The 10397-nt window shown below is 46.8% G+C and overlaps 1 long non-coding RNA gene across 1 annotated transcript; it reads left to right on the forward strand.

The window, feature by feature from the left end:
* The first annotated feature begins 3110 nt into the window (after positions 1 to 3110).
* LOC148132350 (uncharacterized) lies at positions 3111 to 8228 on the forward strand. The gene is made up of 2 exons (XR_015747870.1): positions 3111 to 4604; positions 7870 to 8228. It is a non-coding gene; the product is annotated as an uncharacterized LOC148132350 (long non-coding RNA).
* Positions 8229 to 10397: the final 2169 nt, after the last annotated feature.

Raw genomic sequence — 10397 nt, forward strand, 5'->3', positions numbered from 1 at the left:
TTTCCTTCTCCCCTCCCATGCTCATTTTTAAGGCTATGCAATCAGGTTCCCTGTTGTAGAGTCACCTGCAGGCATATGAAAGTTGGTTTGTTCCAAATACATGTGAGGGTTGTGGGCAGCACCTGTGGAAAACATAGGATCAGGCAGGGACATCTCACATCCTTTTTTCACTTGTATGCCTTTTGCAATCGGGCAAAACCTGCACAGCGCTAGAAGCCTTCTAAAGGGCTTGAGAATGCCATGCCACAAAGCCTTGCCTTCCAACCACTTTCTCCCTGGAAACAGCCTCCTCGGTTGCCCTGCAGAGATTGATCCTTGACCAGGTAAAGTAAAATATTGTTTCTTCGAATGGGGTCCACTATAGGATTGGGATCCCAGCGTATTCCAGTTCCCAGCTTATGCAAAAGCATAATTCCATTCTGGCAAAGGCGGTTTTGCTTTCATTTCAGATCTTTCCCATCTGTTTGATGAATGATTTTATGTTCCTGTCTTCACCAACTTTGAAAACAGAATGTGTGACAAAGGAGAACATAAAAGGGCATTTTCATGTATCAGGCCTAATTTAATTGATAAGTTTGAAGCTGCTTAATAAAAGTATTCTTTTTAAAACAATATCTAAACAAACATTTTCAAATCTCATTTGTCCCGTCTCTTGAATTGCCTGACCATAGTATTTTAATCTTCTAAAATATTCCCGTCTTACACATGGACTGTATTTTCATCCTCTACATCCAGTTTCAAGAGTCATGAAGGCATTTTTCTATTCTAAAACTCAAATGATATTTTCTCTGTTTCCAAAATTACATCATGGCCCACAGTGAAATTTCTGAAGTTAGTGACCAAAATACTCACAGATTTTCACTCTGCTATTTTTGTTTAAGATGTAATCTCTGAAGAACAAATCCAGACAATTCGGTATTTGTTTTCCTGTTACTGTTTTGATATTTGTTTTCATTCTATGAATTAACATGGTTTTGCATTTATTTTAATAATCTATTCATTTTAAATCCTTAGGTGAACTTATTTTCATTCAATTAATTAAATCATGACTTATCTCCTGGAACTCCATTTATCTTGTTCAAAATTATGTTATTTTCTCTTGCTGATCTTGGGATCATCAACCCTGAGTATTGTGGAGCCTCTTCCCTTCTAAGTGCAGTCCTGCCGATGTATACAAAGTTTCAGGACCAGTAATTCTTGAGGAACATGTCATATGGGAAAGCATCAATCTCTCTAAGAATTTATAAAGGTAGTCCTCAACTTGCAACAGCTAGTTCAGCTACCTTTCAAAGTTACAATGAGACTCAAAAAGTGACTTATGACCGTTTCCACCCTTACACTTGCAGCATCCCCATGGTCACGTGATCAAAGTTCAAATGTTTGGCAACTGGTTCATACTTATGACAATTGCAGTGTCTCAGGGTCATATGATCATCTTCTAACAAGTCAATGGGGAAGCCAGATTCACTTAACTGTGTTACTAACTTAACAACTCCAATAATTCACTTAACAATTCTAGCAAGAAAGGTTGTAAAAGGGGGAAAAACTCACTTAACGAATGTCTCACTTAGCAACATAAATTTTGAGCTCAATTGTGGTTGTAAGTTGAGGACTACCTGCAGTAACTTCCTTGTAAGTTGGTACATTCAGATTTCTAGGCTGCAAATGAATTCAACTGCCTATGCTTAAACTCGCCCTAGGATGAGCTATCCAATGCATTTGGTAAGCGTATTCAGCCAAAGGCACGTATGACTATGTAGGATGTGGTGCTAAACCATGTTAAGGGCACATTTCCTTCTTAGTGGTTAAAGGGCATGTTAACAGTTAAAGGACATTTATATTTATTTTGATTTGTCAATCGCTTACAAGATAATAGGTATAAGTATAAACTTGAGTAAGAATACAGGAAATAGGTACGAATAAATGGGGACAATAGGGCAGGGATGGTAGGCACGATGGTGCACTTATGCACGCCCCTTACAGACCTCTTAGGAATGGGGTGAGGGGTAGTGAATGCTGAATAGTAGTGTAGTCGAATAAGATGACCAATCTTCCACCCAATTAAAAGTTAATTCTAGTAGCACTTTTTCCAACTATTTTATTACAGTAAGCTTTCATGAGCTTCATCAAACACATACAGCCACACTCCCTCCATGATTGTTTAATAAATTAGAATGGCTAGAGGGGTCAGGTCTATGTATTCATCTATCTAAAGTTGAGGATCGTGGACCATTTGGTCTTTTTAATTAGGTCACTTGGACAGAAGGCAAAACTTTGGGAGGAAACTAGTGACTAGTGTTCCAAATGGTTCGTCATGAAATTCAGCAGCAAATCTCACAAAAAAGGGGACAGGTCGGGGCTTCAGGGGCAGCATCGAAGTCTATTATGCATGGGGGGTGAATGTGGGGTGTGTGTTTAGTTGTGCCAGTGATCTGTCTACCCATCCGCCGCATACTCGGGGCTCTAACAGCAATTAATTAATTGCATGTGGATTTAGAAGAGATCGTCCGGGCATTTATGACGACCCCCCCACCCCCAGGCTATTTAGTTGCGCGGGGCTCGGTCTCAAGCCCAGGTCCAAACGGCCTGGGGTTTAGCCAGGAACGGGGCTCGATCTCCTTTTAATGCTGATTGGCTCTGGCAATTCTCCACAAGCTTGAGGAAACGCTTGCGGAGGTTTCTCCCCAAAACGTGCCAGTGCCGTCGTTTTCTCCGATTGGAGGTTAAGGAGGAATCTCGGCCGGGCTCCTCTCATCCTCGCCGGCTGCAATTATAAGCGCCTCCACTCGGCCACCCCGGCCGGGACCCGCCTCCGGTGCTGCGAAGGCGACCGAGAAAGCGGAGGAAGGAGGCAGGGAGGGAGGGGCGCCAATGGCTTTGTGTTCTTTCTCGCGAGGCGACGTGGAACCGGAGCTCCGCGCTTTCTTAAGTTTTGCCTCAGCTTGACCAAGCGACCCGAAGGTCCCACGCCAGGGAGGGCATGGAGTCATCGCGAGAAGGAGTCGTACCCCCCCTCCCCGCACGTCCGATTTAAAAAAAAAAAAACTTGTTAAATTCTCCCCCTCCTCAGGCCTCACGACGCCAGATGCCGGGCGACGCCAGAGCGGCTCTTTCGTGTCTTGGCAGCAGAAGTGGCGGGGATGGCCCGCCAGAGGGCGCCTCTCCCACACAAAATCCCCAGCCCGTGCGCTACGTGCGGCTGGCGCTGCTTTCGCCCGCGGCTGTCCCAGAGCAGCCGCGTTTGCTCTTCCGCAGCCCACGCTTTGGGATCGTCTCATCCGCCGCTGGGGCGGGGCAGCCGGAGTTGCACGCAAGGGCGGCGGCGGCGAGGTGGGATGGGTGGATGGACTGTTAAGGATATTGAAGTGGCTCCGGGGCTGAGTCGAGGAGCGCGGAGTCCCCGGGCTCCGGGCAGCTGCGGCTGAGCTCTCTATTCCGACGTGGCGCTTGATCTCTCTCCGGCAGGAAAACCCTTTTCGGTTCAGAGCAGCCGGACGGATAGGAGAAAACACCTTGGCTTCCGGAGGCCGCTTTCCTCCTTAGCTCCCAGCTGGCGACTTCCTCCATTTTTGCCCCGGGGTGGGGAGGGAGGGGTTGCAAGTCTTTGCAGCTGCTTCTTCCTGTTGCATGAGATGCAGACCAGGCTGGGATATTATTTCCCGTTAGAGCACAAATGCAGCCGCCTCCCCATCCACGGCCTGTTTTTCCCTATCAGGCAAAGCTGGCTGGTGGTTGCCTGGGCTTTCTCGATGCTTCCGGCCTCTGGGCCTCCCTGAAGAGGGCAATACTCGGTCCCGCCTTTCCTGTGCAGGGGGGACAGCGGTGTCTCAAACCACCCTTTGGAAAAGGGTCTCAATTGTTTGTGAGCGCGCAGGGCCTCTCTGGCCAGTGTGTCACTGCAGTGGACACAGGTTGGGTGCCTCAGAATGCCACACTCCACAACTGTTGTGTAGAGTCAGTAAGGTCCTCTTCCCATTGCCATCCACTTGTGGTAGAAAGTGGTTTGCAGCAGAGAGCATGGAGTGTGAGCCTTAATTTTTCTCCTTCTGACTTCTTTCCAGAGCTGTTCACTTTATAAATGTGCTTGAAAGACAAGAGGCAGAAGGGGAAATTGCATGGAAAGATGTAAGCAACCCCCTCTCCTTTTAATGGGTCTTGCAAGTCGACAAATGGGATAAATATATGTTAAATAACAGAAATGTCTCCACACAGATAGTTTGCAACAAAGGGTCCGCTGGCTAGCTTGGCCTTTGTTTAGGAGGCATAGGCCTATCAACCGAGTTGTCCATATTGGGATAAGTCTATGTAGGTGTTAGCAGGGAATGAATCATTCCTAAAAAGGCACTGCTTATCGTAGAAGTCTGCTTTGAATGTCTTGCCCTTTGAGCTCTAAAACTTTGCTTTCAATTCATCCCTTCGGAATGTCATTCCTGGCAGTTGCATTTGGGATGGGGAGAGGGAATTACCTAAAAGATCATTGCCATCATCCCTGACCAACGACAGTTTCCTCCATCCTTGGAGAAAACCAGGAGGACTGCACTTGGTATGAAATCAACACGAATGTGCACAGTTTATATATTGTTGGTGAGAAGAGGTCAAGGCAAGTTAATCACCCGATCAATTTTGTTGACTATTTTTTAACCTATGGAGAAATATGGAGCTTTTGTGTGTTGAACTGGAATGGACCTTGAGTCAATTCTTGCTGAGCAGTGTTAATAGCATAGTTTAAAATAGCCTAGACTCATGTATTTCACCCCGGAAGCCTTGTAAGTAAACTGATTAATAACCTGATCGCTGATTGATAGTGGGGAAAAGAGTGCTGAAAGATTCTCCCAAATCTGTAATGCCACCTGATTCCCAGAAAAATGTGTAGCCATTCAAGTTTTTATTGTGCACACAATTACCCTTCCTTATTCATGGAATTCTATTAGATCTCTAGATCAGGGGTCCCCAACCCCCGGTCAGCAGCATGCCAGAAACAAGCAAAGCCCCATCCATGAGATGCAGGCAGCATGCAAAACGATGCCACCTGCAAAACCATGGCACGCTCTCCATGGAACCGGTCCCTGGTGCCCAAAAACCTGGGGGCCGCTGCTCTAGTCTAGATGACCTTATCTTCCAATTGCAACCCTCCTTTTTCATCTTTCCATTTTGTAACTAGCTAGGGAGAAAGGGTAGAATATATGGCATCCCTCTGTCTGGAAGCCTCCTGAATATGTCTTCAAAGCCTCATACCCCCAAAATTGCTCTTTTCTGGCCTGTGTTCCTGGATCAGGTCCTTGGCATATGGCTGAAATGTCCAAGCCAGCATTTAATTTGAATGCTGGGCATCATCCCAGGACCTGTTTTGATCACGAGGTGTTCAGGCCAGCCTAGAAATTTGCATGGAAGGAAAGAGTGCTCCAAGACGTATGCAAAGTGCCTGATTTCCCTCTGGCTTTTTGGTAGTAAAGTATCATGAGGAGTTTAGTGCAATACTTCTCGATGGACTTTACTCCAGACAGACAGCCATCTTCCGTCCTGAAGAAAGGACAGCCTTTGGGTCAGAGATTTCCTTCCTGAAACTGTGAAACTCCTCAAACTCCCAGATCCTGTTGTTCTGCCCTGATCTTCAGCCCCTTCTGTCAAAACCCCCCATTTTTTTTCTTCCCTCCACCTCCCCATTTTCTGGCAGATTTCTGCTCGGACTGCTGTAACGAAAGCATTGAGATACAGTTTGGAGAGAGGTGGAGGGAAACTGGCTTACAGGATAGCTCCATTTTCTGCAGGCCTATTTATAGATGAGGCATACATCAAAGGACTCAGAACAGACATAAATTCTGGAGTGGGGTGTATCAGCTGCTGGGTGGATGCCTGTTCTCCCCCCCCCCCAATGGAATTACAACTGCTAAACAGGGTCAGCCTGCTGTCCACATCATGAGAGACAAGTATGTGGCTGGGAGCCCAGGATGCTTTGACAAAAGGTCTGGGAGTTCGTATTCACAACACCTCTGATAAGGGAAGGCTATCTTAAAAAAAGTTGGTCCACAGAGACAAGACATCTTAACATGTTTCCGCCCTGGTTTCTCCTGCAGAAGAATTTTTCACACACCTCCTTTCAGGATCAAGGGGTTAATCTGCCATGGAAATCATCCTGATATGCTTGGGTTTCTTTTCCTCTTCAGCAGATCTTTTGTTGTTGGTGTTGGGTGAACAACAAAGGAAGGCACAGGAGGATTCCAAGTGGAAGATGCTTCCTCTGAAACTCCTGCAAAAATTCCAGGGAGATTGTCTGGGAGCCTCTGATTTCTGAACTGGGAGAGCCAGTTTGAAGTAGTGATGAAGACACCAGGCTAGAAACTGGGAGACCAGTTGACAAAGCCAGCTGGGTGACTCGGGCCAGTCACTTTCTCTAAGCCCCAGAAAGGAGGCAATGGGCAAACCACTTTTGAAATCTTGCCTAGACAGTCCCCAGGAGTCAAGCCTGACTTGAAACATGTTGTTCATGTGCATGCGCACGAGCGCACATGCTCTCCCCCCACCACTCCCCATTCGGATTTAAAGCTGCTCCCAGTCTATTTCCCTAGGGTCCATGTGAGCAGGAAATAGCCACTTTTCATTCATTCCCAAAATACCAGAAGGCATGATCGGAGGGAATTGGGATGAAGAACCATGATCGTTGAATAAAACATGATTTCCTTGCGCTGTGATTTCAACAAGAAAAATAACCCCCCATTATCCTCCCACTTCCTATCCGGCCACTTATCCAATGTTGAGGCTGGCTGAAAGCTGATCTCAACAGGCAGGCCAACCTCCTCCTACCGAGTTTTTATTTTTAAAGTTCCCCCCAGCCCACCGTCATTCCATCCTTAATGCTTTGGCCCCCAAACGTGGGGCACATGTGTGGAGGAAGGAAGGGCACCTGGCTCCCCAACAGATCCGCTCCTGCATTCCCGCTCCAGCATCCCCACCATTCACACCTACAGGCAGGGGTGTGGATCCAGGGCCTCGGTGGGTAGAGTGCTGACTCTGGTATGACTCAGAGGGGTGGGATCTTTGGCACAACTCCCTGCTAATCCTTTAATTGCCGATGAAGCCTGGACTTGCAGCGGAAGAGCATGGGGTGGCTGTAGGGTGGAAAGGGGATTTTTCGCTGTGGGCCCCGCAGATCAGTCTGGGTTTCTGGGAAGGAGATTTTGCTTTCTCCTGAATAATGACTTTTGCTTCCCCAATGAGGAAATAAAGGAGTCTGATCACCTCCTATAAAAGGCTGAAACCTTTTGAGTTGGATGGAAATTCATGTTAATTCCATGGACATTTGTGTCTTGTTTTCTTGAATAACAAGAAAGCATTTGGCTTCTTTTAGGACTTCTTGGTGGTGCCCCAACCAAGAACCAAGAAGGTTCAGCCCTGCTTAGCTTTGGGGAAATCCAGCAAGGTCAGCTAGGAACTGTTGCCTATGTAAACTGTAGTTTTAACTCTGAGAAAGGGACAGGTGACACTTTTCACAGCAAAGGGATAGCCATTACCAACAGGTCTGTTTAAATGGCCCAGCAAATCTAAATGCGGCAACATTTACAATTGCCCAGTTGTTCCTGTGCATTTAACAGCAGAAAAGTTCTCATCTCTTTCTCCAAAGCTCCCGCTCAAACATGATTTCCAACTATTTATCATTCCATATGCTGAAAAGCACTTATGTATTCCTTTCTGGCAGCCAAACCTTCGAGCTCAGGCTGTAGCATATTACTATATAGATATGCCCAGCAAAGTAACTGCATGCGTTTAAGATTCAAATCAAACCCACCCCTTACAAATTATGTTAGAACATCAGATTCACACTTTCTGATCCTCCACTTTCATCTCTTTTTTTTCTTTTTATTTCACGGATAGAACTGAAAAGCTCGCAGCAAGAAGTGAATTTGTCCACTATTCTTTATTTACAATATTGTACTGTACACGCTTTTCGAATCACCCAAAGAAAGCACAGAAGTCAGGATTTGCAAGGGAAGGTGTGATGTGGGAGATTTTCCAGATCTTTATTCCCCCCCACCCTCACTCTTCCAGAGCTTTGGAGAAAAGCCTCCATTCTCTGCCCCCACTTCCCTCTTGCCAGGCTGTGCTAGAGGGAAAAAACGCAGGCAATCCAGTCCAATATGGGTTGTGGAAGACGGGGCCATCTCTTGAGTTGTTGAAGTATGGAGAAACTCCTTTGGCAGTCCCAGTTGCCCGGAAGGGCAAGTGGTGGTGGTGGTGGTGGAAAGGCCTTTGTTGGGCCCAATGTTGGGCTCCTGGCGAAACCTGGGCAGGACTCCTGTTCCTGCTGAACTGAGCCAGTTTTTTCAAAACAACTGAGTATCAGCTCAGTAGGCACGGGAGGCTTGGGCCCTGATGGAGGAAGCAGGACCCGTTTATCCTGGGCCCGATCTCTCTCTCTTCTCTGTAATCAAGCGGCCATTTTGAATCTTGGAGAAGGACCTTGGCTGTGTTTTCCTTCCTGCTCAGTTGGCCCTCCTGGGATCCCCTTGTACTGAAGTAGGACTGAATGTGCAGAGGAGAGGATGGACTCCAAGAGGCGGAACTTAGCCACTGTGAACATGGCTGAACCAAACACTGTTCACAAGTGAGCTAAGCCCTGCCCTAGGCAGCCTGAGGAATTTCCTCCTCCCTGCCCAATTATTCTCTTGTACACACATGCGCTTGTCTCTGCGGCTGGTGGCTTGGCGTGACTCCTTGTACTCTCCTGGTTGGCTCCTCTTGGTAAGTGACCTCTGGAGCTTCACTTTATGGCATTTCCATCCAGGCGGAGGAGCTTGCCAACAGTTGGAAATCCCTGGCAATGTGATTCTGAACATCAAGGTAAAATCACATCACCAGGAACCCCAGCAGGCAGCAGCAGCAGCAGCAGGAGGAAGGAGAAACTGGGGGACCCCATTGGCAGCACTAGGGAAAGAAGGAAAAAAAGGAGATTAAGATAGGATGGGTGTCTGTCTTGTAGTTTGCAAACAGTCTGCCACCTGTAAAAAGGAAAAGGGATCTGAGATGCGCAGACAGACATTCCAAACAGTCCACCCTGATGTCTGGGGCACCAACTGACAGGAAAGGCTGTTTTGCAGACTTCCAAGTTTCTTCAACAACATTCCTATCTGGATACACATTTGAAAATTGCTTTACATCTGTGCTGCAAGGAAGTTGTGTACTTTTAGGCAATTCTATAAAGTTCCAGATTAGATTAAATTAAAAGTGTTCCTGCGACTGACTTTTCTTTTAAAACTTTGTACAGCTAATGCAGTTGTGGGTTTAGGGAATCAGGATAAGCATCAGGTGGTTAGAAGGGAATTCAACATCCTATACAGCCGTCTAGACAACAATGCCCTGCTGTTATTTAAACCAATAGCGGGCTGGGCTGTGGGGACTCCCATTAGACGGGACAGTTTTAACCCAAAACCACCACAGAGCAGAAAAGGGTTCTGTCTCCTTCCTGTTCTTGTTCCCTCGATTCTGGATGCACATGGGATAGTTCTTGTTTAAGAAACAAGATACTGGTCCGATTGGTTGCTGTTGGACAGTACTAGATTCAAGAAGGCCACAAAGGTACAAGAAGTCATATTAGAAACGGATGTTGATAGAGCTTGACCTGGGATGCACCTCATGAAACAACGCCCCACTGCTCCCTAAAAGTCACACTAACCTGAGAGGGAAAGGGTGGTTATGCATATGTGGGTAAATGTGGGCTGATTCACCTTACAATGATGGAGAAGGCTACTGTCAGAGCAGTTCGGACTTGTTGGAGGCAGGCTAAATTACATATTGGGCAACAAGAGAAAAGCAGAGATGGGTTCTCTGTATCCCAAACAGAGGTGGTATTCAGCAGGTTCTGACCAGTTCTGAAGAGCCGGTAGTGGAAATTTTGAGTAGTTCTGAGAACCGGCAAATACCACCTCTGACTGGAGATTTTACAGTATCCTTCCCCTGCCACCCCCACCAAGCCACCCCCACAGAACCGGTAGTAAAAAAACTTGAATCCCACCACTGGTCCCAAAGCCAGGAAGTGAGCCCACTGTGGAAAACTATGGAAAAAGCAGTGGGGCTAATAAACTAGCAGGGAGAGCTTCCTCAGGGGAATTAGGCAAAAGTCCCCTCAGTAGCATTCTACCAGTAGAACAGCCTCCACCTTGGCCCACTTTTCTATCTCTTTCCAGCAACGATAACAGCAAAAAGTCACATTCAAATTGATCAACTCTTTGATTTGCATGCGTGACGGATCTGCAAGAGTTGGTTCCCAGACTGATTAAAAGTCCTGGCAGCCATTATGTAAACATGCTTCCCCCAAATTAACGAAGAGACCTGGATCCTGGGCAGCTGTTAAAAATAACACCGTAAGGCACAAAGGGATGCACTGGTTCTAAATGGAAATGGTT

Source organism: Notechis scutatus, chromosome 2 (assembly GCF_049901735.1).
Source record: "Notechis scutatus isolate UNSWTSFEM ecotype Mainland chromosome 2, rNotScu1.2, whole genome shotgun sequence".
Classification (NCBI taxonomy): Eukaryota; Metazoa; Chordata; class Lepidosauria; order Squamata; family Elapidae; genus Notechis; species Notechis scutatus.